This window comes from Megalopta genalis, chromosome 4 (assembly GCF_051020955.1).
Source record: "Megalopta genalis isolate 19385.01 chromosome 4, iyMegGena1_principal, whole genome shotgun sequence".
Classification (NCBI taxonomy): Eukaryota; Metazoa; Arthropoda; class Insecta; order Hymenoptera; family Halictidae; genus Megalopta; species Megalopta genalis.
This window is the reverse complement of record NC_135016.1, coordinates 5,813,478-5,839,960: the sequence shown is the minus strand read 5'-3', so window position 1 is coordinate 5,839,960 and position 26,483 is coordinate 5,813,478. Positions and strand designations below refer to the sequence as shown.

The following is a 26,483-nucleotide window of genomic DNA, read 5'->3' as shown; positions in this document are numbered from 1 at the left end:
GCGAGAGAGCGAGGTGGGAGAGTAATCGACGCCACCACTTTCGTTCTTAATCCGTGGATATATTCCATTCCGTTTTTGGAGCGTTTCAAGGCTCCGGACGCTCCGACGCCGGCTGTGCGCTCGAACAGTTCGAGGAATCGATGCGAGCCGCCGTCGTGAGAAACCACGCGCGCCGTCGAAAAGCCGCGATTCCGCTCGTAGATTCCACTCGCCGGCTATCTTGGTTGGTAGTTAGCCGTCCGAGAGAACGGTTTTGTTTGCTTTCGTTCCGTTCCGTTCCGTTCCATTCCGCTTCTATCGGGGACCTCGTGGGGTAGGCGCCACCGAGTTGTACACGCTCTCGGACATGGCACACCGTCGCAGCCGAGCCACCGTACAATGCCAGATGGCTGACATTCTCGGTGACGAGAGCATGGGGATCAGGGAAGTCCTCTTTGTCGTCCCCCGCGTCTTGCTTCCTCCTACGTTCCACCGTGCAACCCCTCCTTCTCGCGCCCCCCGTCTCTCGCTCTCTCTCTCTCATCCACTCGGATCCTCGATCCATCAGACTCCTGGCACGTTACAACCTTCTATTTCAACACATCCAGGCGGTTTCTTCCTCTTCTTCGTCTTCTTCTTCTTCTTCTTCTGGCTCCCTCTCTAGTACCATCGTTCTCTCTCTGTCTCGCCCTCCGCGCCCTTCTTCGACTCTTTCCTCCTCGCAGCCGGTTTTACTCGCAATCTACCACCGTCCCGGCTGTGCCCGTTCCCGGCCTATCTACCGTTCACGCAGTCACCCCGTTAACGTCCCCTACGATCTACACGGAACGTCCATTTTTCGATTAGACCTCCGTCAGCCGCGATTAGGGATGCGACCCGAGCTTGTTTGATATAGATACGTTCGGGCGTCGGACCGATATGCTTGTCCGTCGGCCGTGGGGGACGTAGCCAAACAGATTGGAGCGTAGCGAAACAACCGTGTAGCATCGATAAACATCGGGTTCGTCGCGTACGATTGCAATTACAGGCAACGGCGCGATCGGGACGCGGGATTCCGCGGGTATAATCGTCCGGCATCGGATTTCCGATTCGGAATCGAAATTGTCCGCGGCAGTTTTGTACGGAAAAGGCTCCGCGGGAGGGTACATATTCCCATTTTTGAATCGTTTCGACGAGCTGCGAACGTAACGCGCCGGCAGTTTTAACCCTTTGCGCTCGAATTGGCATAAAAAATTGTTGTATCACGTTTCGACATCATTTTAACGTCGTCGAATTTGTTTGCGTTTGAAACAATATTACGGAGCGTGACTGTTGCTTGAGTCGCAAAATTTAGTGTCGGATGCATAAAATGCAGTGAGTTATGCGAAATGAGAATACTATAGGACAGAGAAACTGTTTTAGTTAACACTAGATTTGCGGGACACAAAAAACAGCTGTTTTATGTTAGTTTATGAAGGTAACAACAAGACGTTTATTCTGATTTTTAGCAAGTATTATCGTAACATTTACCTTAAGTAACATATAAATCGAATGAATAATTCATAAATGTACCTTCGCCGTATAAATAACCGTAAATTAGAAAATTAGTGACCCGTCATTTCGACGGGTTCCGTAAATCTTGTATTAAAGTTGCTTCGAGTGCAAAAGAATAAATCCTTTAACACCGGTTTCTCGGAAACCGTCGGAATAACGAGTCCACTACTTCTTCAATTTACGATTATTCCGATTGCAAATGCATTACATTCGCGAGTTATTTGTCCAGTACACGGGTTACTCGCGACAAACGTTGCAACAACGGTCGTTCAAAATCAGAGCAAACCTGTTCTTGCTACTTTTACAAACTAATAGAAAACAGCTGGTTCCAGTGCACCGTAAATTGTTGCGTTGAACGCTTTCTCTAATGTTTTGCGTACGATCTGCACTAATTTTCGTCGTGAAATTGCGTCAAATCCGCGGTCTGGTCGTGGAAAAATTCCCACGATCTGCGGCGGTATCGACGGCAAAGCGTAAAGAATTCGAAGTATGTGATAGCAAGAGTCGGAAGTGGTCTTGACAAATGGATGGTGTGCACACGTGATGTTCAGCTGTTTGGGTTGCACGTTCGTTCGTGTTCAGAGGGATTCCTTCCATTGGCGCGTACTGATATATATAAAGTGTCGATGATGAGATACACGAACGGTGACGATGGCAAGAAATAGTCGCGCATCATTTGTGACGTTCGGACAACGCGCAGCCTCTTAACCCGTTAGATATCATGTTCGACGAGTTCCCGTCGATTGTTCCACGCCGGTGTCGATCGTAAAATATAAGTACGCTGACTACAGCAGCAAGAAACGAACAAGGATATACAGAGTGTCCCAAGAATGTCTCGCAAATCGGAAATGGGAGGTTCTCGGGGTAAATTGAAGTAACTTTTTCCTTAACGAAAATGCAATTCGCGGCTTCGTTTAAGAATGATTAACAAAAGATAGTGACCAATGAGAGGCGAGGTCAGTTGGCGCGAGACGATATACAAGGGGGTCTCAAAATTATTGTATTTCTGGGAACTGAGGGATTCACGAGGTCATTTGAAGTAACTTTTTCCTTAGCGAAAATGCAATCCGCGGCTTCGTTTTCGAGTTATTAACGAAAAACAGTGACCAATGGCGCGAGACGACCGAACCAGTGGGCGGAACCGAGGTTCGTGCGCTCGTTGGCTGGGCCGCCTCGCGCCAGCCGAGCTCGCCTCTCATTGGTCAGCGTTTTTCCTAAATAACTCGTCAACAAACCGACGTAATGCATTTTCGCCGAGGAAAAAGTTGCTTCGAATTACCTCAGGAATCCTCTATTTTCGGATTGCGAGACATTCTTGGGACACCCTGTAGAAATAACATCTCCGCGTCGTGTCCAGGTGATACGCAGCTGTGTTTTAGATCGTTTTGACCACGTTCGTGGCGACTCGGTCGCAGAGTCCGCGGCGGTTCTGCCCCATAAATGGTAACGAATCGGCGTCAGATTTCGCCGGGGAAGCCCTTCGACGCCCTCGATGACCCGAATTCGGGGGGGTTTCGCGGGGAAAACAGGGTGCGGGGGGTCGGTTGGGGTGTTCTCGACCAGCGCGGTTACGTGCTCGTTGTCGCGAAATAAAGCTGGATCGGGGTCGAAACGCGACCGCGGAATTCCGAATGCGTGAAAACGAAAAATATTGCGCGCATGCCGGGAGCTTTTTCCGCCGAAAAAGAGATTCCGTGCCGAACGAAAATTAAGTTTCCTGCAGTCGACCGGCATTTTCATCGGGCCGGCCGCGCTCGGTGCTCCCGTTTTTTTCTTTTTTCTCCTTTTTTTTTTTGTTGCCTCCTCCGCCGATCGAAATTCTGGCGTTTGCGGAACGATCGAACGACACCGAGCCGAGATTCCCATCGGGCACTCCAGTCGAACGCTTCGCCGTTCGAGTTCGTTCTCAAACACCCTCGAAAACGAACGAGGTGCGCGTCACGAGCGCGGCTCGCCGATGATCGCATCCGTGATCCGCATGCTCTAACGTACGGTCCACGCTCGTAGAACGCCGACGGAAACGGTGCGGTGCGGTGCGGCGCGACGCGCGGCGTCTCACGGCTGTTCGTTCCATCCTCTCTGCTCGCCGCGAGAAACGCGCTCCGCTCGCAGATAAGCTTCCGGCTGGCCTTGTTTCGCGCGGAGATATTAGCTTTCATTCATCGAACGTTTACGGGGTCGTAACGAATCAATTACCGTTGCGCCGCGTTCTCCGCCGCATTCGAGCCTCCGCTCTTTTTCCATTCGCCTCAAGTTTGTAGCATGCATTATTCATGGCTGAACGGAACCTATTGTTTGATGCATTTTATTCACGTTCATCCCGCGTATTTATCTTCTTCATTGTGCCCGTTTCACCGGACTACGAACGAGACCGTCGCCTTTATGCCCGCGATACAAATTATCCTCTCTCTCTCTATCTCCCCGGAGCTGAAACCGATACGAAACCGGACCCCGTTCGACAGATCTATAGGCGTTCCATCGATCCCCGAGTCTCTCGAAAGTTTCGCGAGAGTCTTCCGCCGCTCTCGAGCAGCCCCGGAAATAGCTGCGCCGACTGCTTCCGCTAGGCATCGCCCTGGACACGGCTCTCTCTCTCTCTCTCGTCAATCACTCTCTCATTGATCTCTCTCTCTCTCTCTCTCTCTCTCTCTCTCGTTGATCTCTCTCTCTCTCTCTCGTCAATTTCTCTCTCTCTCTCTCTCGTTGATCTCTCTCTCTCTCTCTCTCTCTCTCTCTCTTTCTCTCGTCAATCTCTCTCTCTCGTTGATCTCTCTCTCTCTCTCTCTCTCTCTCGTTGATCTCTCTCTCTCGGTGATTTCTGTCTTGGTGATCTCTCTCTCGGTGATTTCTGTCTCGGTGATCTCTCTCTCGTTGATCTCTCTCTCTCTCTCTCTCTCTCTAGCAATTCGTTCTCACATCAAGAGTCTATAATCTCGTTATTATTTGACACTAGATTTAGGGAACCCGCCGAAATGATGGCTCAATAATTTTTCAATTTACCATTACAGTAATGTCTCTCTAATTGACGCTCAGATTGTCCACAGAAATGGACAATTTACGATCAAGATACGATTGTACGATCCCTGCGGTTCATTTTTATAGCTACGAATAGCTACGAGAAATTACTGTACAGTAAATTTTCCCTAATTGATGTTACCCTAATTGGTGTTCAGTTTGTATACAAAAATGGACAATTTTGGGAGAGGAGACACGATGATTCCAACGTTGCAGCTCGTTTTTATAGTTGCCGATTGTCAACAATTATAAGGTTAAGGTTCAAGGCTCGAATAATCGTATCTCCTTTTCCCGAATTGTCCATTTCTGTTTCCAAGTGGAGCGTCAGTTAGGGAGACATTACTGTATTCAGATTGCAAAGATTCGTTTATATTTATTCAACATATACAGAAAAATTCTTTTCAATACAACTCTCAGCTTGAAAACAAAAGTGGACAACTTTTAGGAAGAGGGGATGCGATTATTCGAGTTCTCGCGGCTTCTTTTTATAGTCGTCGTTTTTATAACTAGCAACTATAAAAACGAGCCGCGAGACCCGAATAATCTCGCCGTTTTTGTCTCCAAGCTGAGGGACAATTGGAGCGAATTTACTGTACTTGCGACAAATGTTTTACAACAACACTCGTTCAAAGTCGGTTTAAATGTCTGACCGTTGTTTTCATGAACTAATATAAAACAGCTGTTTTCAGCGCATCGTAAAGCTAGCGTTAATTGCTTACGCTACCTTGAATCCCGTTGGGATGTCAACCGCGACCTTGGTGTACAATTATGTGCATCACAATTATTTTCAGAACAGTAGTGCATTCGTTGGGTTTCGTTTAAAAATCATCCAAATATTTTCGCGATACAAATACAGTAATGTCTCCCTAATTGACGCTTAGATTGTCCACAAAAATGGACAATTTATTGGGTTGGCAACTAAGTAATTGCCGATTTCAGTTATAGATGTCTCTCACTCTCATTTTTATGATATCCGTAAATGTTATATTATAAAATTATTATTATTATTATTATTATTATGTTATTTTTTATTATCCGTGAATGTTAGCGACTGGGCAAATTGAATGCAGCGGTCAAGGAAAAGCGACCAGAATCGGTCGATCGTAAAGGTGTCATTTTCCAGCAGGACAATGCTAGGCCGCACGCGTCTTTGTCCACTCGGCAAAAATTCATGGATATTGGTTGGGAATTGATGTTGCACCCACCATATAGTCCTGATCTCGCGCCATCGGATTACCACTTATTTCGATCCCTGGACAACTCCCTTCGTGGTAAAACTTTTAACGACGATGACGCTGTAAAATCTCGCTTAACTCAGTTTTTGGCCGAAGAGGATCAGACTTTCTGCGAGCGTGGAATTTTCAAGTTGTCAGAGAGATGGCAAAAGGTCATCGAACAAAATGGAAAATATATTACAGATTAAACTTGGTTCCAAGTAAAAAAATCTTTTATTTCATTAAACAAATCGGCAATTACTTAGTTGCCAACCCAATAGAAAGAGGAGATGCGATTATTCGAGGCTTGTACCTCGTTTTTATACTTACCGAATGTCAATGACTGTAAAAAACGAGACGAACAATCGTATCTCCGCTTCCCAAATTGTCCATTTTTGTGCGCAATCTGGGCGTCAATTGGAGAGACATTACTGTACTTGGAGAATTTTACGCTGTTCCTTAGTCGGACACCGCGCATTGATTATTGTTCCGCAACATGATCTCCGTATTATACGGCATCACGCTGCGAACTAGAATGCCCTGCAACACCGATTTCTGAGATCAGCTTCCCGCGAACAGAACTCCTATGTCGCCGTTTGATCACGATTACACGACGATGCAATCACGCCTCGGTGTGCTTGCCATCTCTTGGGCATCGTAGGCTTATGTAGGAATTATTGTTTCCGTTCGAGGCGTCAAGTGACATAACCGTGGCCGATTCAATTGCTCGAAGAGAATTCTCGAGGCTTTCTCTGCAAAATTACGAACCGAATTCGATACAACTATTATTACGATCCCGTGATGGTTTTGTATAAGTTTCGTGGACATTCTTGTAGAATTTTTCTATAATTTTTTTACAATTGTCGAATGATCTTTCTTTAATCGTCGAATAATTTTTCTGTAATCGTTGAACGACGTTTCTATGACTGTTGAATAATTTTTCTATAATCGTTGAATGATTTTTCTATGATTGTCGAATGATTCTTCTACAATTGTCGAATGATCTTTCTATAATCGTCGAATAATTTTTCTATAATCGTCGAATGATTCTTCTACAATTGTCGAATGATCTTTCTATAATCGTCGAATAATTTTTCTATAATCGTCGAATGATTCTTCTACAATTGTCGAATGATCTTTCTATAATCGTCGAATAATTTTTCTATAATCATCGAATAATTTTTCTATAATCGTCGAATGATTCTTCTACAATTGTCGAATGATCTTTCTATAATCGTCGAATAATTTTTCTACAATTGTCGAATAATTTTTCTATAATCGTCGAGTGATTCTTCTACAATTGTCGAATGATCTTTCTATAATCGTCGAATAATTTTTCTACAATTGTCGAATAATTTTTCTATAATCGTCGAATGATTCTTCTACAATTGTCGAATGATCTTTCTATAATCGTCGAATAATTTTTCTATAATCGTCGAATAATTTTTCTACAATTGTCGAATAATTTTTCTACAATCGTCGAATAATTTTTCTATAATCGTTGAATGACTTTTCTATGAATATTGAATAATTTTTCTATGATTGTCGAATGATTCTTCTATAATCGTCGATTAATTCCTCTACAAATGTCGAATGATTTTCCTATAATCGTTGAATAATTTTCCATATTTCTGGTGCACCAAAGGGTCGCGTATTTAAAGAGAACCCATATTTCTAACCTAATTCTGTTTTCACACACCGGTACAAAGTTATTTCACTAGAATTTTAAGGGCAATTATTTCCATTGACCGTAACTCTCTAGACAGATTCAGGGCAAATGCTATTTTCGTATGCATGTATACACGATGCCATTTTCACATAATATTTTTAACAGGGTTTTTTTTGCCACGTACCGTGTAAAAAACAGAATTGTGTCTATGTAAATAAATTGCAAATTCTAAACACTATATTCTAAATTCTCAATCTTTCTCTCTCTCTCTCTCTCTCTCTCTCTCTCTCTCTCCGTGTTTCATTATCCGTATGAACGATACTTCATACCCGGGTCGCGCACGATCTAGGAATTCTCATTACCTTTTCGCGGCACGGGCACATTCATCAGGTGTCAAATAAAATTCCCGGCGGCCTTCCTTCCACGAAAACTTGAACAAAGATCCGGTCTGCTTTACGCGCTCGTCTGCGTGCACGCGTGTTTCCTCCGTGTCGGAGGCGTCGGTTGTTCCGCTATCGCGGATCGCCTGGAATTAAGAAAGTCCGGCACCGCCGGAGCACCGGCAATCTGTTATCTTTCCCGGGGCCCGTTTCTAGCCCGTCCACCTTGCATCGCCGTCGACTTTCACTCCGAAACTGAACTTGCCTCGTGGACCTCTCTATTGTTCCGCGCAACCGTCGCCCACCTCTCGTAATAGTCGCGTCGAAGTTTACAGCGTCGGAAATAATTAGGACTTCGTTATCTGCGACCCTCAGCCAACACGCGATCGTTGCAGCCGAGCAGCGTCTTCCGAGGCTCTTCGGCTTCCCTCGAGTTCGTCCTCGAACTCCCAGCAGATCCTTGTGTAGTCAGTCTGCTTCTTCGAAAGAACCGCGATCTAGAACCAGGCTCTCCATTAGCGCCGAAAATGTCGTCCCCGGCGTGTCACGGGGCCCTTCTCTTTCCAGATCCAGCTGGATTAAGATTGATCTTGCGCGGACCGTTGTACGGAGTTGTAAATCACGGTGCGCCGGGGCGAGGATCTGCCGAGGCTTACACGAGGGTCGAGGATAATGTCGATGTTGCGTTGTATTGTCTCGAGAAACCGAGGCAATGTCAAGAGCGAAAGAGAGATAGAGAGAAAGAGAAAGAGGGAGAAGGGATTAAAAGTATTTGCCATACGAGATCGTGACTTTGTAAATAAAAAATATAAAGTATATAATGGTATAAAGTATATAAATAAATATATATAAAGTATATATAAAAATAAATAATAAAAAAAATAATAATATATATAAAAATAAATATATATAAAGTATATAATGGTATAATAGTATAAAGTATGATAATGTACTCAGTGTCTTGTCAGGATCTTGGTCTTGTCTTCTTTAGAGTTTTCAGTATGATTCAAACACTGTTAACCCTTTGCACTCGAGTGGTAACTCTGAGGCACCGCTAAAATTGTTATAGCATAGTCCAAGATAATTTTTATATTGACGAAGTTTACGTTTAAGAAATTGTTGAAAGCGTAACTGTTGTACGAGTCACCGCAAGACTCAATTTCATATGCATAAAATGCACTTTGTCATGTAAAATGGAAATACTATAAGCCAGAAAAATTATTTTAGGTTTACGGTTCAAATAGCTTTGAATGCAAAGGGTTAAATACAATGATATATTCGTCTGAATGAATTTAAACAGTTTGAGGTTTTTAATCATTATTATTTACTTTAAGGATGTAGCTTCATTTCATAAAATAATGGTTATATATATACGAGATCGATATTTCGTGATCGAAAAATGGAACAAGAACAAGAGAAGATTATATTATCGATATTCGTCCAAGAACGAGGCAATGTTTCAGTAAATATCGCATCGTCTTGTAACGCGAAGGATGCGCGCAGGGTCGAATCCGTGCGCCGTGAATCGAAATAGGGCGAGGGCGGGTACGAGGCGAGTCGAATTAATAAACGCAGCGGAACTACCCTGATTCTTCCTAATTGTTTGGACCGTCGCCGAGGGTCCCGAGTGTTCCCGATTCCGTTTCACAAAGGCGGTGCACGCGACTCCGCGAGACGGAAAGAAGAACCCCGTAAAAATTACCCGGTGGGGCATGCATAAAAAAGCCGCGGGGGAAGCTCGATCGACCGTGGCAGGGAGGGGTGCGTTCGTGGTCAGGGTCGTCTGCTCTCCAGATTTCGCGATACAAGTCGTCGGGGGTCGTCTTGGCAACGAAGGAGAATGATTTCACGGGGTCTCTGATGCCAGCTACATCGACCGTTGTAACGAGCTCGTAAGCGTCAACGGAGGGGAAGGTGTCGCGACAAGCATACCTGAGCACACTTCGCGAACAAGCTAATATTTTAGCTCGGGGCTATCGGTTCCCGGCTTAAAAGCTGTTACGGGTTCATCCTCGGCTGGTTGGACGCGCTCAAAACCGCGGCAAGATTATTGAAATTTCATCGAGTCTGAAACGCGGTTGTTTAGCCGTCGAACACGAGCGACGCGCGAGTCCACGTTTTTCTCTGTTTGGCATGAAAAGAACGAAATTCTATAGGGATCGTCTCTTTCATTCAATGGATACTCGTGGCAAATGTTATAATAACGCTCGTTGAAAATCTGGATAAATGTATCAATGCCTATAGATACTTTTATAAAGTGATATAAATTTTAAAATATTTATCGAAGATTATTATCCGTACGAACCCCTTTTAGTCGAATATTTTATTCGAATAATTTTCATCGTTGTTCGTTATGAATTATTCTGTCTATTTATTCGAACGATTCTTTATTAGAATAATTTTTTATTCCAATAATTCTTGATTCGAATGATTCTTTATTCGAATGATTCTTTATTCGAATGATTCTTGATTCGAATCATTCTTTATTCGAACAATTCTTGATCCGAATGATTCTTTATTCGAATAATTCTTGATTTGAATAATTCTTGATTCGAATCATTCTTTATTCGAACAATCTTTTATTCGAATGATTCTTTATTCGAACAATTTTTTATTCGAATAATTCTCGATTCGAATGATTCTTTATTCAAATAATTTTTCATTCGAATAATTCTTGATTCGAATGATTCTTTACTCGAATAACTCGAAAATATAATATCCAATAAACAAATCCACAAACCATGAAAACCAACCCTTCACATCCTATCATTTCTATTCAATCACCAAATTCTCTGCATATAATCATTTCAAAATCTTATTCGCACAAATTCAGCCACGTATAAAATCTTGCTCGACCGAACTGTTATCCATTTCTAAATTTTTATTCGATGGTGTGTCGAATAAAATCGTACCCGAATAAATTTCTCTCCGGTTGAATTTTTATTCGATCGACTACTTATATCCGACAGGGTCGGTCGAATCAAATTTTATTCGTTAGTCTCTCCCCGATCTCTCGTCCGTCGTCCGAATAAAACGTTCCCCAAACCCCGGTCCCCAATTCGCGGCGAAACGGCCGAGAAACATTTTTCGGTGGAAATACATAACATAGATCGGGGACGGTGTTGCTGTTGGCAGCAGGTAGACGCGAAGCTAGAGCCGAGCCAGAGGAAACCTTTGTAGAGACAACCGTGTGCCCTCTTATCCCGGCCGAGTAGTAACCGTTGGAACGCGGAGAGGAGCAGGTGTTCTATGCGATGCCCGCTTTGTCCTGTCGCTTTTTTCTCTTTTTTTTTATTCTTACCTGGCCCCGGCTCCTGCATGCGAAATCCACGATCGCCGCGGCAATAGGAACAGCTGGTCCTGTGCGTGGGCGGGGACCGGGAAAACTCTCGCTCCCCCGTTTCCAGCAATATCGTCGTGACACACGGTACCGCGGGGACCAGTTTTCCCTTCGTTTTTATCCAAGGACTTAGGGAACCGTTTCCTCCGCCGGCACCGATTCGCAGGACGAAATCGTTTCGGACGATGCACGTAGTACCTGAGCGAACCCTTTGAATCAACGAGCGCGAGAAGTGAAATCGAGGATACCTGGACGTGGCAGGAAAGCCGAAAGTCAAATATAATAGCTGCTCTCCCGCTTCGTCTCTCTCGCTTTCCTTCCCTCTTTCTCTCGTTCTCTCTTTCCCTCGTTCTCTCCTCGCTTCGCTCTCTCTTTTTCAGTCTGGCGCTCTTGCTCTCTTTCTCTCGCTCTCTCTTCGCTTCTTTCTCTGTCTTTCTCTCGTTCTTCTGCTCTCTCTTCGCCTTTCTCTCTCTCTCGTTCTCTTTCGCTATCGCGCTTTCTCTCTCGCTCTTTCTCTCTCTTTTTCACTCTGGCGGGCTCTTTCTCTCGTTCTCTTTTCGTCTCTCTCTTTCTCACTTTGGCGCTCTCTTTCTCTCTCTTCTTCACTCTGACGCTCTCTCTCTCTTTCACTCTGCCTCTCTCTCTCCCTTTTTCACTATGGCTCTCTCTCTCTCTCTTTTTCTCACCCCGGCTCTCTGTTTCCTTCCCTCCAGCTTTTCCGCTTTACTCGATATCGATCTCCTCGCCCCGGCCACTAGATACCCATATCCGATTCGACGAACGCGAGTCCGCGTATCGAATGGCGGAATGCTTTTTCCGTGCTTGTCGTATAAACGTTCGGTCGCCGTGTCAGAGATTATTTCGCTCGGTCGCGTCCCGAACAACAACAGCAGCGCGAACCGTTCGACGGGCTCCCTATCGCCGACTCGAAACCTGCTCGATCTCGTCGCCTTTTTCGACCTCACCCGTCTAATCGAATTAAAGCAAATGGCGGCGATCGTTTGCTGGCAAAATCTCTCTCTCTCTCTCTCTCTCTCTCTCTCTCCCATTCTTTTTTTATATGTTTGTGCGCGCGTTTGTTCGCTGCTAGTCAATGGCCCGTACTTCATATATGGGTCAGGATGATTTTAGAATGAACCAGACACCTCTCGAAAACTAGCCGGATAACACACTGGTTCGCTCGAAAGAAGTCTGCTCATTAGTAGCTGCTCTTAGTCCTCGATCCATTTCGGCAGAGCTTTTTAACCGGTCAGCTGTTTTCGACGAGCGCGCCTACTCGCCGCGAAGAGACGGCAAAATTTTGTTATTGTTCGTTGGTATCGTTTAGTAATTAAGCGGGCAATACATCCTTCGGCCAAAATATGCGTGCGTTGCTTCCCTTGCATAAGGGCGAGAAAAACGAATTTAATTCGATCTTTTAAAATTCTTTATTATAAAATTTGCTGCAATTATGTAATTTATTCGAGTAATAGTAACCGGCGTGCGTTGCTTCGTAAGGGTGAGAAGAACGAATTTATTTCGATGTTTTAAAATTCTTTATTATAAAACTTGCTGCAATTATGTAATTTATTCGGGCATTTTTCTACGAAAGAGTCTCTAAATTTTGAAATAAGAGAACGGCCATTTTGAACGTGGCTCCTCCTCCTCAAGACGGGGGCCCATTTTGAAAATTCCTATTAGGCTTTTTCGATATTTTTGCGCTACATGCGCTACAACTTCGACCCTTTCTCGATTCGATAGTTGCCCTCGCGAGTACCACGCACTAACCTCGAGACTCGAAGATCGTGTAACTTTCGTATTTAACAGAATTTATTTCGCATTTAACGCGATCCGAGCGCCAATTAGGGAGGATTTACTGTACCCTTGTCAAAGAGGTCGCGACGCGGCTATCCGTCCAAGAGTACCGTCTGCAACGACTGCCACCTGCAAACACCGGGGGTTGTTGCCAATTATGCATGCTAGGTCCAGCAAGGGTTTCAGGTGTCCCGGAATAGCGCGTCCTGAAATATTCGAGAAATCGATCAGCCCGGGCTCGAAACAGAGCCATTGTCGCTCGTTTCCTCGTCGATTTCAGTTTTCCCGCGAACCGTTCGCTCGGAAATCCGTTCGTATCGAGAGGGATCGCGTTCTCGCGAATGTCGCGCGGCAGCCGGAGGGGGATGATTAATGCGCTCGCGGAACGACAACCGTTCGGGGTTCGACTCTGTCATCGAATGCAGCCAGACTCGATAATTCCGGGATCGAGATTGAAAAGCCCGGCTAATCGTCGGCTGTCTGCGAGTAGGGTAGCTGGTGCCAGTTACTGTGGGGTACTGCCAGCTACTGTGCTTTTTGTTTATCTGCCAGCATGATTAATGCTAAACGTACCGGGGCTTAGAAGTGAATGATACGCGTCGCTTCGTAAGAATTTGCTAAAAAGGAATTTATTTCAATTTATTTTAATTTATTTCAATGTTTATAATATAATAGTATGCGGTTAAGTAGGAAAATATATTCAACAGTTTCTAATGGAAGCGGCTTTACGACTTCGATGATTATGAAATGAAATATTTGAATCCGTTGTTAACCTTATATTTTCCGCAAATTTATTCAATCATTATATCTGTATTTATATAGATTTTTTTAATTATACTTATTTGTATTCATATGTATTTTATTTTATTTGATTTTATCGTTTTCGATATACATTAGCACAGAATTTATTGGAAACAATATCACTGAATGATATCAATAACTAATAACAAAATTAATATCAATTGTTTTTCCGCGTATTTGTTATACGCGGTTCCCTACGATTTTTTACGATGATAGGGATAATAAGCTGCGTTTCCTTTTTTTTATCATTAACTTGTGATATATTTGAATATCAAACTTAACACTGATTCAGAGTAGATTTTTTAGCGATTAAATTGTTTTGTGTTCGGGTTGATGGTAGACTGCCTGTTGTGTGTTGTGTGTTCTCGGAGGTAAACTCGGTGTAGGTGTGTTCTAAAATTGAGATAGTCGGATTCGTGGATTATTCAATTCTTGCGAGGAGTGAGGGAAACGGTCGTCCTGACTGATTGGTTTGCAAAATTGTGAAAGTGACCGCCCCAAACTGAGGGTCGCCCGCAGGTAGTGCTCGCACCCTCGGGTGACGCACACGAAGAATCCGAGTGTCCCAAGAATTAGCCGTAGCAAACAATAGTCCGGAAAATGCCTTTTCTCGGTGGTACATGCATACCATTAAAAAAACGACTGGGAGATGACATTTGGTGACCAACTGTGGATCATAAAGTAAATACTTGAGTAGAGGACGGAAACGGCTTTTAACGAAATTGCTTGGTGGTTTGGAATTTCGGTTGTATTGTCCAAGTGTAATTTATGAAGATTCCGTCATACAACGGAACATCAGTAAAATTCATTATTTTCGAAAACCAAATTATTATTAGGAAAATAAAACTTCAACCGCCTTTTTCTTCGAACCTAATTTATTTAGACGTATCTCGGCGTCGAATTAGAGCAGCGCGAAACGTCATTTAAATCACTATAGTTGCGTTTAGTAGCGAAAAAAGGCTCCCGAAGGCTGCCAACTGGGCACAGTAATCGGCTCGTTCTGCCCTAGTTTCTCGATCGTCGCGATACCCGGACGAGCGGGAACGGGATCGCGAGTGGGAATTGCGGCGACACCGCGCCGCGGAGCAACGCGGTTTTCTAATTCTCGGGCTGCGATCTTGAGCGCGTAATGCGGCAAACGCGGAGCGGACGTCGCGGCGCGGCGCGGCGCCGGTCGAAAGAATGCATTTCCTCGTGCCTGCGACTCGACGGCTGTGAAATTGCATCGACGCTACTTTTGTCCGCTCGTGCAAGTGCACGTACTCACGGTGCTCCGGCGGAATTCTCGCGCGGAGAAACGGCGCAGTTTCGCCGCCCACGACCCTCTCGAGCACCGGGCAACCCTCCGGAGACCTCTTCTACCCTCCGCCACCTCTTTTTCACGGCGCGTAGGTACAGTGGGTCAAAAAAGTATTCGTACCCCGGCCGTTTCTTTGCCGCGATTCTCTCCGGCCCAACAAAAAAGAAAAAAAAAAGCTGCGCGTCGCGTTTCACACTCGACGACTTTAATGTTCTGTCGTTACAAAAATCGCTGCTCCGAAAACCCAGATGAGGCAGCTGCATATTCGAACGCGAGCCGGTAACAATGACCGACGTCATCGACGACGGAAATAAATCTGCTTTCTTTGTTAGCGTTCGATTCTTCTTTTCCACTCTTCGCACAGTTACACCGTGTATTTGAAGTAATTCCTTTTTCATCCGCGGAACTACCGCATTTTTGTACGTTTTTATACCCTTTTTCTTGAGGGAGATTTTTGGAAATTGACTATTTTTACTTAGCATTAGAATAAGAACATCCGAATGTCTTGTTGACATAATGATATGTTAAATATTAAGCAATTTTGAGGATAAATTTTGGACTAGCTACGGAGACTAGTGGAATTCATTTTCCGGATTTTTGGGATCTGCCCGGAAATCCATCCCACTAGTCTCAGTAACTGGTCCAAAATTTTGCTATGGATGGATTTCCGGACAGATGACAAAAATCCCGAAAATGAATTCTACTAGTCTCAGTAACTGGTCCAAAATTTTGCTATCCACCTAGGTGGACCAGTTACTGAGACTAGTGGGATGGATTTCCGGACAGATACCAAAAATCTCGAAAATGAATTCTACTAGTCTCAGTAACTGGTCCAAAATTTTGCTATCGACCTAGGGGGACCAGTTACTGAGACTAGTAGGATTGATTTCCGGACAGATCACAAAAGTCCCGAAAATGAATTCTACTAGTCTCAGTAACTGGTCCAAAATTTTGCTATCGACCGAGGTGGATCAGTTACTGAGACTAGTGGAATTGATATCTGAACAGATCCCAAAAATCCGGAAAATGAATTCTACTAGTCTCAGTAACTGGTCCAAAATTTTGTTATCGACCTAGGTGGACCAGTTACTGAGACTAGTAGAATTGGTTTTCCCGATTTTTGTGATCTGTCCGGAAATCCATCCCACTAGTCTCAGTAACTGGTCCACTTAGATTTAGAGCAAAATTTTGGACCAGTTACTGAGACTAGTAGGATGGATTTCCTGATAGATTGGGTTGCCAGTGTGGATCGATTTTTTGTAAATGTTATGATTACTTGTGTTAAAAATATCGCTAAAATTAACGGTTTATTATAGTTCTTTGTTATTCTTAAGTATGTCTCCTATGCATCTGCTATGCAACTTAATGTTTCTGGTTTCTTTGTGGTGTCTCTATCTCTAAGTCCCTAAAGCAAAGGCCACCAGTGGTATACGCTTCATCACAGATTATCTACAAACTGTGCCAACGAGCGCACGACGCCCAGTTCAGTTCATTGGCTCGGCCGTCTCGCGCCAAATGATCTCGCCTCTGATTGGTCACTGTTTTTCGTCAATAACTCGTAAACGAAGCCGCGGATCGCATTTTCGCTAAGGAAAAAGTTACTTCAAATGACCTCGCGAACCCCTCAGTTCCCGGAAATGCAATAATTTTAGGACACCCTGTATATCTTATCGCGAGCCAAGTATCCAGACCTCCCCCGGCCGGCGAATTTCCCGGCTTTCTTAGCTCCGCGATAAAATGCGAAAAAATTCCTGTCGCGTCACCGTGCCATTTCTCATCCGAATTTAGTATGAAGGAGGGCGCAAACACCTTTTCTCCGGGCCGCTGTACGTGTACGACGGGGTGAAACGGGGCATTTCGCGGGGTGATAGAACGAGCCGCTCTATTGCCGGCTCCGCCGGAATCAGTTTAATTTCACGCAATGGCTGGCCCGACTCGGAAGGACGAAAGTCTATCACGGAACGGTCTTTTATCCGCGGGTGGTACGAATACTGTGAACGGAGGGTGGCGCGGGCGTGGGCGCGGGGGCGAGCCGCTGCGAGTAGACATAGTTGAAAAGTCGAATTCTCGGAACGCCGGCTCGTTCCATAAATCTCTGCGCGTTTCGAGTTGCTCGGGAATTTTTCGAGCGTCGAGTATTCTGTCGTTCGGGCGCCGGAGTCGCGAGGGACATCGGGATGCAGCGACCTCGATAATACATATAATATTCATTCGTTCGTCGACGGAGCTCGTCAACCCCCGCGATCTTCGCGTCGTATTTCACTTTAATTCAAATTTCTCCCGATATTCCGCTACGCTCTAGATTTTCGAGCATATTTCCCGCGACTTTTTCCGAACTTTTCCCGGATCGACCCTCGACCGCCGTAATAGATTCGCGGCGATCATATTCCGTAAGAGATATTTTTGTAGAAACAGACATTGTTTCGTACCGGTCGCCGGCGTCCGCGACGTGAAATAGTCTACCAAACGACTGAAATGCCTTCTCTTTTTATTTTTGCTATCACTCGAAATAACAAGAAGAACTCAAGTTTGTTTTTTAACTTCCTTTTTATCCAAATCTGTGACGAAAATTTAGAAAACGTTTCGTAGACCCTGGTAACTAGATTTTATGCGTTTATGAGAAAAATGAATCGGTCGAATTTCAAATCATTACAGTAAATTCTCTCTAATTGCCGCTGGGATCGTCCACAAAAATGGACAATTTTGAGAAGAGGAGACAGGATTGTTCGAGCCTTGTAACTCGTTTCTATAGTTGTTGACAATCGATAACCATAAAAAACGAGCCACGAGGCTCGAGCAATCGTATCTCCTCTTCCCAAAATTGTCCATTCTTGTGGACGATCTGAGCGTCAATTAGAGAGACATTACTCCAGTAGAATCCGAGGATATTTTCACATCATTTTCGACTCATAATTATTAAAGAAAGTAAGTCATTTTCAACTAATTGTCTCGCAATTACCTTACACAGAACGAATGTTTTAAATCTCAGATAAAAAAGTTGAACAACGCGTGAACTCTTTATTTTCTTTGTCATCCTTATTAACACTGAAATGAAAAAGAACAAAGCATTCTAGTCGTCGTCGCTGCTCGAATCGTCTAAAAAGAATTCAAGCAGTTCGGTCGAATCGAAAGCGACGCCGTTTTAAACGGCGTCCACGTAGAATACGCGTCGCACCAGGCCACGCGAATCGCTAATATAATAACAGTCGCCTTTTTATGCAAGAGGCACGGTATTTATGTAGCGATATTATTCCGACGGGTCGTATAAACGCGAATACGAATACGATTCGCCGGGACCGAGGCGAGCCGGTTGATACGGCGGCGCGACGTAGCTTTATGAAAATGACCTGACATTTAAAACGGTGTCTCGACCGGCGGTCCGCGATTGATTTTCTTAAATTGGGCCGGGATCGAAGAGGCGAGTCGCGCTGGTGTCCGCGGCGGAATCGATCCGCCGAAGGAAAGCAGTAGTCCGGGTGTTATGGTCGTTGGGCGAGTTCTCGGCGAGCTTTGCTGCCAAATTGCGAGTGCTCGACGAGAGAATCGCGGCCGTAGGGAAGTCGCCGAGGATCGCCACGGGACAGCAACGAGGTTCCATCGACTCTGTTTCCGGGCTACGAGGCGAAGGAGGCGGCGCGGGGTTGCGGAGGGCCGCTTCTTGGCTGACAAAGAATCGCGCGGAATATAGGTCGAGCCGAAAGAGCGTGTCTTAGCCGTGCACCGAGAGACGCCCCGACTCCATTGAAATGCACACACTCCTCGGGGGCTTCGAGAACTTAGGGTAAACCGTCTTCGGCGCGGCAATCGATCGCACTTGACTCCCTTTGTGCACGCACAGAGCGGTGTTCGAAACGAATCTGGGACGTCGGGATAGACGGGGATGAACCCCGTCGCGGGGCTTATTATCGGGCGAAACGAGCGAACCGAGCTCTCTGGCATCGAGAGAAGCCGGCTTCCCTTGTTCCGCGTCTCTGCAGTCGAATTCGGGCGGGGGTGGGCCGAGGGATTGTCTGCCAGCTTACACCCCATATCCGCGGTTGCAGCGAGGAACGAACGCGTGTCGCGGCGCGTTCTCTCGCTTCCGAGATACCGTCGATCCGACTGCCGATCGCTGGATTGCGGATTTTTACGCGAAATAAAAATCGTCTGTATCTCTTTCTTTTGTATCCGATGCACCTCGCGATGCCATATTCTAATTTTTAACATCACGCACCCCCGCGACCGAGGTATCAAAAATCTGATGGCACGTTCGTGATACCGAAAAAGTGCAACGTTCAACGTCCTGTACGGACTTGGACAAATTTTTTTACAGCGCGCCGTTAACGATGTCGCAAAGCAAAGACTTTCTTCTTCGATTTGAGGGCTGGATCGAATCGCTGCGATTTTTCTTCGCGAAGTTATCGGTATTTTGAGCGGCGAATTACTTCTTTGCATAGTTTTCTTCCTATTTCTTTCACAACGAAGAGTGTCGAAAACGAGGAGTTCCCGGATCTGTTCTCATCGTTAGGGGCTGTAGAATGCGATACCGATGTTCGTTCACCCATTTCGGGGACACTCTGTGTACGGTCTAAGGCTGACAGAGTCGGGGCTGCTTGCGGCTGCGGCGTCGATCGCTGTCGACGGCTCGGCTTATGGGTTTCAAACGTCCCAATCAGCTTGCACATTCGCGTAGACCGAATCCGTCGGATCAACTCGAACGAGCCGGGAAAGTCTGGAACATTGGCCGCGGTTAAATCCCCTGCAACAAGATGTGCCACGGCGCGGCGCGGCGTTAGTTTACCTGGCAGTACTCGATCGCTATGACTAAGTACCTTCGGAACCGCAACCTGTGTTTCGCAGCCCCGCTAAGGCCGCACAATGGCCCGGGAAGCGGTAATTTATGGTCCAAACTCAATTTTCAGACCTTCGTATTTATACAGTCTTGTACATTCTTCTTTTTCTCAGTTAAGGACCCTTTAAAACCTCGAAATTCAAGACATTTAAATTTTCGGCGAATAATTGTCAATCTTTGAACAGCGGTAACTCCGTTAGAAGCTGTCATAAAATTATGGCTTTTCTCTTCAATTGGAGCTTGAAATCTCTACTTCACGATGCCGTATTCTAATTTTTACCATCGCGCATCCCCGCGACTGTAGCGTCAAAAATCCGAGGATACCGAAAAAGTTCGCGATACCGAAAAAGTGCTACGTTGAACGCTCGCTACGGACTTGGAAAAATTTTTGTCCAGCACGCCGTTAACGATGTCGCAAAGCTCCGACTTTCCCCTTCAATTCGAGGGCTGGATCGAAACGCTACGATTTTTCTGCGCAAAGTTACAATATTTTAAGTGACGAATGTACCGCCCGGCACTGGGATAACCTAAAGCACACCGCGAGGAGGTTGCCCTGTCAAACTTGTACTTGGTGTGTACTTACGTGTTCCGTGTGTGTTTCGCGTGTGTTCAGTCTGTTTTCAGTGTACGTTCAGTGTAAGTTCAGCGTAAACTGAATATATATTCGGGGAACGTTTTGACTAAACGCGTCGAGTTTATTACATTTAGCCGTAACCTCAGACTCGGGATACCACAATCACAGGGGATGCGTGCTGTTCGAGATTAGAATACGTCATCGTGAAGCAGAGATTTCGAGCTGTAATTCGAAGAAACGTTCGTAATTGGACGACAATTTTCGACGGAATTACAGCTGCCCGAATATCGGCGATCTTTCGGCCAGAAACAAGCGATGCTTCGATTTTGCTGTCGTGCGTATTTTTGACCCGGCGGCGTTTTACGGCCGGTGACGTGGCGAGATTCGATCGGCCGCTGTACAATAACCTTAAACCTTGAAACAACGGTAAAATAATCAAAGCCGCAGAAAGCGAATTCCCGGAGCAGTGTGCAACGGCGCGAGAGGAAGTGCCGCGCGCACCTCGCCGGCTGCACACGCCGGGAATCGAACTTCCGAAGCGCGATCGACAACGACCAACGCCGTTTGATCCGCGTCACGGATTTTCCCGTGGAATTTCGAGCACGACCGGCCGCGTCGCGGTTTCAAAACGCCACGGGACGGATCAACCGCGCGTGCAGCCGGAAATCTGATTCGCGCCGACCGGTGCCTTTCCCGCGGTGGCTAATAGGACCGCCTATCGTCCGACGGGTTTCATCGACCAGCCCATTGGCGTCCCGATATTTTTCAACGATCGCGGAAATTTCGCGAGATCGATGGCTCGTTCCAGCGATCGGTTTCCGGCGGAATTTCCGGGACACTCTGTTGCGCACGCTTCGAAGTCGAATCGCGCCGCGATTCCCGCGTCGAAAATGAGGAAAATTGCGATCAGTTCGAAGGCAGTCACGCTGTTCAAACGAGTATGTACTTTCTTTATACGTACGGTCGGTGTACAAAGCATTGGTGTTCCTTTTGAAACGGAATTACCTTTTTATGATCGGGCGGAGGGATGTAAATCTTTTTGGGACGTTGCAAGGGTTGGTTTGCTAGACAATGTTCGCTGAAACAATAATGCTGTTGTGAATGAGAGCGTAGGGCAAGGGGTTGAAGATGGTCGAGTCTACTTTCGAATGTCTTACGTACTAAATTGGACGTCTTGAAAACGCCCGAAATTACGGTTTTATGATATCCGATATTTTAGCCTTTAAGACGTCCGAAATGTACGTCTTTGAGACGTCCTTTTATGTCTTTAGACATACGAAATTTACGCCTTTAAGACATCCGAAATTTACACCTTTAAGACATCCGAAATTTATGCTTTTAAGACGTCGGAAATGTACGTCTTTGAGACATCCTTTTACGTCTTTAAGACATCCGAAATTTGCGCCTTTAAGATATCCGATATTTTAGCCTTTAAGACGTCCGAAATTTACGCCTTTAAGACGTCCGAAATGTACGTCTTTAGACATCTCAAATTTACGCCTTTAAGACATCCAAAATGTACGTCTTTGAGACGTCCTTTTATGTCTTTAGACATCCGAAATTTACGCCTTTAAAACATCCGAAATTTACACCTTTAAGACATCCGAAATTTACGCTTTTAAGACGTCGGAAATGTATGCTTTGAGACGTCTGAAATCTACGTCTCTAAGACGTCCGTTTACGTCTTTCCGACATGCGAAATGTACATTTTCAACACATCCGAAATCTACGCCCTCAAAACGTCCGAAATCAACGTCCTTAAACCATCCATTTACGTCTTCCTAACATCCGAAATGAACGTCATCGAGACGTCCGAAATTCTCTCGCAATCCCGACACAGACAAATCCAAAAAAGTGCTCCCTCAAGTGATCTGTTCTCCGTAAAAATTCCACGGTGTCCCTGGAACATCGAAAATCCCGAAATGAAGGCTAACACAGTTATCACCGCGAAAGATTAAGCCTTTCGGCCGACGCGGCAGAGTGAGAGAAGTCGGGGGTTACTCGTCGGATAGAGCCAGTTTACAGATAGGGCTGCATTGTGTTGCACCTCGAAACATCTCGTAAATCGTAGTCCGAGATCGGGCGTCGACACAGCGATCGCGAGGTACATATACAGGGAGGAGGCAAGCAGGCAGTCGGGCGGGCGGGCAGGCGGGCGAAAGCTCATTAAAAAGTGAGCGTTTCAATCGGGTCTCACTCCTTGTAAGTTGGCGGCTCGATCAGCGTGATTAACCGTTCCGGTTTGCGGTCGCAGATCCACTCTCGATATCGGGTGGCGGGTGTTTGCGGTAACGTAGCCGGGGCCCGATCCGCGCTCCGATATCGTTCCGCTCGGCCTGCTTCCCGTTCTCGCGGCGCCGTGAGTTCCCGCGTGAAATTTCGAGAGCCAGCGAGCGGGTTTCCTTACGCGCGCCGCTTTCGCGCCAGCGACGTCGGCGTCCCTTTGAGCCGCCTAACATGGCGTTAACAACGTCGCGAACGTTGCAGAACGACGGCGCGGAGCAGCGACGGAAGAACCGCCCGCAAGAACGGTGTGCGGAACGGCGCGCGGAACGGTGTGCAGACGCTGCGGAACACCGTAGACAAGCGGTTTTCGCGGCGCGATCAACGCCCGAGCGAAATCGAGTTCCCCGGCTGAGTCGCTTCGGCGTCGGGTCGCCGACGAAGGAAACCCGCCGCGCCGCTCCGCTGGCTGAAAATTCGAGCCTTGTCTGCTGCCGGCTTGTCTCTCGGAGCGAGCTAGCGACGGTAGTTTAGGGTGTCTCTCGGCTAAGCAGAAGCGTGTGCGCGCGGCGACTGTGTGCGGAGACAGGAGCCGGGGCTGGTAACCGAGTTACACGGTGCAACGCGTTTACCGGTGATACGAATTACAGGCTCCGACCCCATAGACGTGCATCGCGTGTATATTACCTTGTTACCGTGGCCCCGAACTCCGGCGGTAAACTCGCCTCGCGAGACAACAGGCTCGATCCTCATCCTCCTCCTCCTATCGGCGAGCCGTTACACAAAAAGCCCCGTTCTCTTTTTTCCGCCGCGGACTTTGAACCACTCGCGCTGGCGAAAAATTCACCGACAGTGTAATTCCAGTGTAACTCGCTCGGAGGCGTCAGACTTGTGTGTTCGATGCCTTTTAACCCTTTGCACTCGAAGCTATTCGAACTGTCAATCTGAAATCATTTTTCCGATTTATAGTATTTCCATTTTATGGGGCAAAGTGCATTTTATGCGTGTGAAATTGAGTCTTGCGACTCACGCAACGTACACGCTTTTAACAATTTTTCAGAAATCTGAACTTTGTTAATGTAATAATTATCTTAGAACGTGATGTAACGAATTTCAGCGGTGCCTCGGAGTCGCCACTCGAGGGCAAAGGGTTAAAGAAATCGGGAAAAGATTTATTTATTTTTCTAAACTGATTTATTTTCCATTTTAGAATACGGGTATAATATATATATATAATAATAATAATAATAATAATAATAATAGTAATAATATATAATAATATATATTATAATATATTTATATTATTATTATTATATATATTATAATATAATAATATTGCTCCGGCAAACAATCCCACCCGACGTGCCACGCACGTCGTTTTTGTTTCCGTTACAATCGCACGACGACGTGCATACCACGACGTGCGTGGCACGTCTTTCCAGCGCAAGCGGCGAATACGATTTCCGACCGCGGCAACTTTTGCGGACCGCGTCTCTCGTGTAAACTCTCTCCTCTCGTCCCTCGCCGCGAGCTTCTCCGGAGGGAGCCGGACACAAAGGGGAAGAAAGACAGCAGTCGGAGCGAAGGGCGAAGGGTCCAGCACAGGCGCGGCTTTCTTCGGCGCCCTCGGATTCTCTTCCCCGTCGCGAAAGGGATTTTTATTCGAAGGGCTGTTTGCGTGGAAAGAGGGGCCCGCGGAGAGGTCGGTCGTCGGAAGCGGGGCGCTTAACGGTGCCGCGGGAATTAACGTGGAAATACGCGACTCCCGGCGCTTTAATCAGCGGCAACGAAATGCATCGGGGATAATTATTGATTCAGGCTGGCATTAATTGGTGATAACGGGAATGGACGCAGTCTCGTAACTCAATTAGCCGGTCTGGCGCCGGCAACGGTAACCACCCCCGGCCGCCGGCCGAGCTTCTGCATCTTGGAACACGCGAGCGGGGGAGGCGTGTGCATTACCTTGTTACGATGTGCTCGAAGTTGGCGAGTAACTCGCGCCGCGAGACACGTATACGAGGAAAGTTGCGCGAGAGCCGGCTGGCTGGCCTCAGCCTCGCCCAGCCTCGCCTCGCCTCGTCTTCTCGTATTTCTTGCGGGTTTTCGGGACTGCCGACGACGCCGCCGACGTCGCGACTGCTAACTCACTCGTTAAACAATAACGCGATATGAATTACCAGCCGTGATTATTGCGGCCGACGCGATAAGACGGCGCGCGGAATGCCGCGCGCCTGCTCTCCTCCCCCCCCCCTCTCGCGACGTCCCTCCCCGCTGGCGGAACTCGCGGTAATTTCAATTGCGAAAGTTGACACGGTTCGCGGAAAAGGGAATTCCCTCGTAGATCTCGCGGGAGACAGCTCCCGCGGCCCGACGCGGCCCGGCCCGCCGCGGCCCGCATCGAGAAGTTTCGCCGCCGGGGAATATCGGCAGAGTGATTCGAACTTCTCGCACGGCTGCCGCCGTGAAAAACTACGACTCTCGTTCGGATCGCGCACCCGGGACGCACACCCGGGTCGCGCCTCCTCCGCGGGAAATACCGGGTCTGCATCGCGTTCCCGATGATGCGACGGCGATAAGTCAGAAGAATGAAATAGTACGGAGAGCAGAGGCGGGAGTTTTCTTCCGTGGCCCACGGCCATTAGTCAGCCGAAACGCGGCCCGCGGAACCATCCGCTCCTGGATATTCCAGAAGCCTCTCTCTCTCTCTCTCTCTCTCTCTCTCTCTCTCTCTCTCTTGTTCTCTCTTGGTGCATCGATCGCCACGGCCCCGTAAGACGGGAAAACCGGAAGACGCTCTAGTTGGTACATAACGTTATTTACATATTGCACGCGCCACATAAGCCGGCAGAGACACGCCTCTAAGCTCCGTTCTCTGCTTCGCGGCTTCGGCGACACCTGTCTCCGCGGCGGAACGAATGGTCGCGGAACCATGTTCTCCCCCAAATCCTTTAAGGATGCTCGGCCGGCTGTGTTTTTCTACGAATTCTTCAAGGATCCGCGAGCTACCGCGACAAAGAACTCGTACAGGTTGCCGACGGCTGTCGTTGTCTTCCGCTAGACGATTCGATGTTGTCGAAGATCGGAGACGTGGCGATCGTGCGAACGATTATTGCAATACTTTTGTTATATTCTGTATATTCTAGATATTCTAGATATTCTATACATTCTACATATTCAATATATTTTAGATATTTTACATATTCAATATATTTTATATATTCTGTAAATTCTGTATATTCTGTATATTCTATATATTCTATATATTCCATATATTCTGTATATTCTATATATTCTATATATTCCATATATTCTGTATATTCTATATATTCTATATATTCTATATATTCTATATATTCTACATATTCAATATATTTTATATATTCTATATGTTCTATATATTCCATATATTCCATATATTCTATTGTGGGTTGGCCGATGGACTAGATCAGCCCTAACGCCTCATGTTTAATGGAACAAGAAATTATAGTAATCTTCTCGTTAGAGCGCGTGGGTCGTTCCTGCGATTCCATGAAAAATCACTTGGCGCGAAAAGAGAACAAAAGTGTTATTGAGAAATCCTGTTGAACAATGCTATTGTGCACGATAAAGGGTACAATAATTTCTCCCTAATTTTCCTTCGGCTTGTAAATCTTTGTACTAGAGTCGCGACTCTGAGGCGATGCTAAATTGCTACACTATTTGCAAAGAAATATTCACATTATTAAATTAAACTGTATTCGATAAATTGTCACATAATAGAGAAATTTTCTGCAAGCATGCGTGTTCAATTTCATACTTATCGAATAAAAACAATCGTACCAAATAGGAAT

The 26,483-nt window shown here is 46.1% G+C and overlaps 1 protein-coding gene across 1 annotated transcript in view; it reads left to right on the top strand.

Annotated features, from left to right (window-relative positions):
• Positions 1–26,483, top strand: part of dtn (transmembrane protein 132C dtn) — a 144,092-nt gene that overhangs the window by 2,714 nt on the left and 114,895 nt on the right. The gene's annotated exons all lie outside the window — the stretch shown is intronic.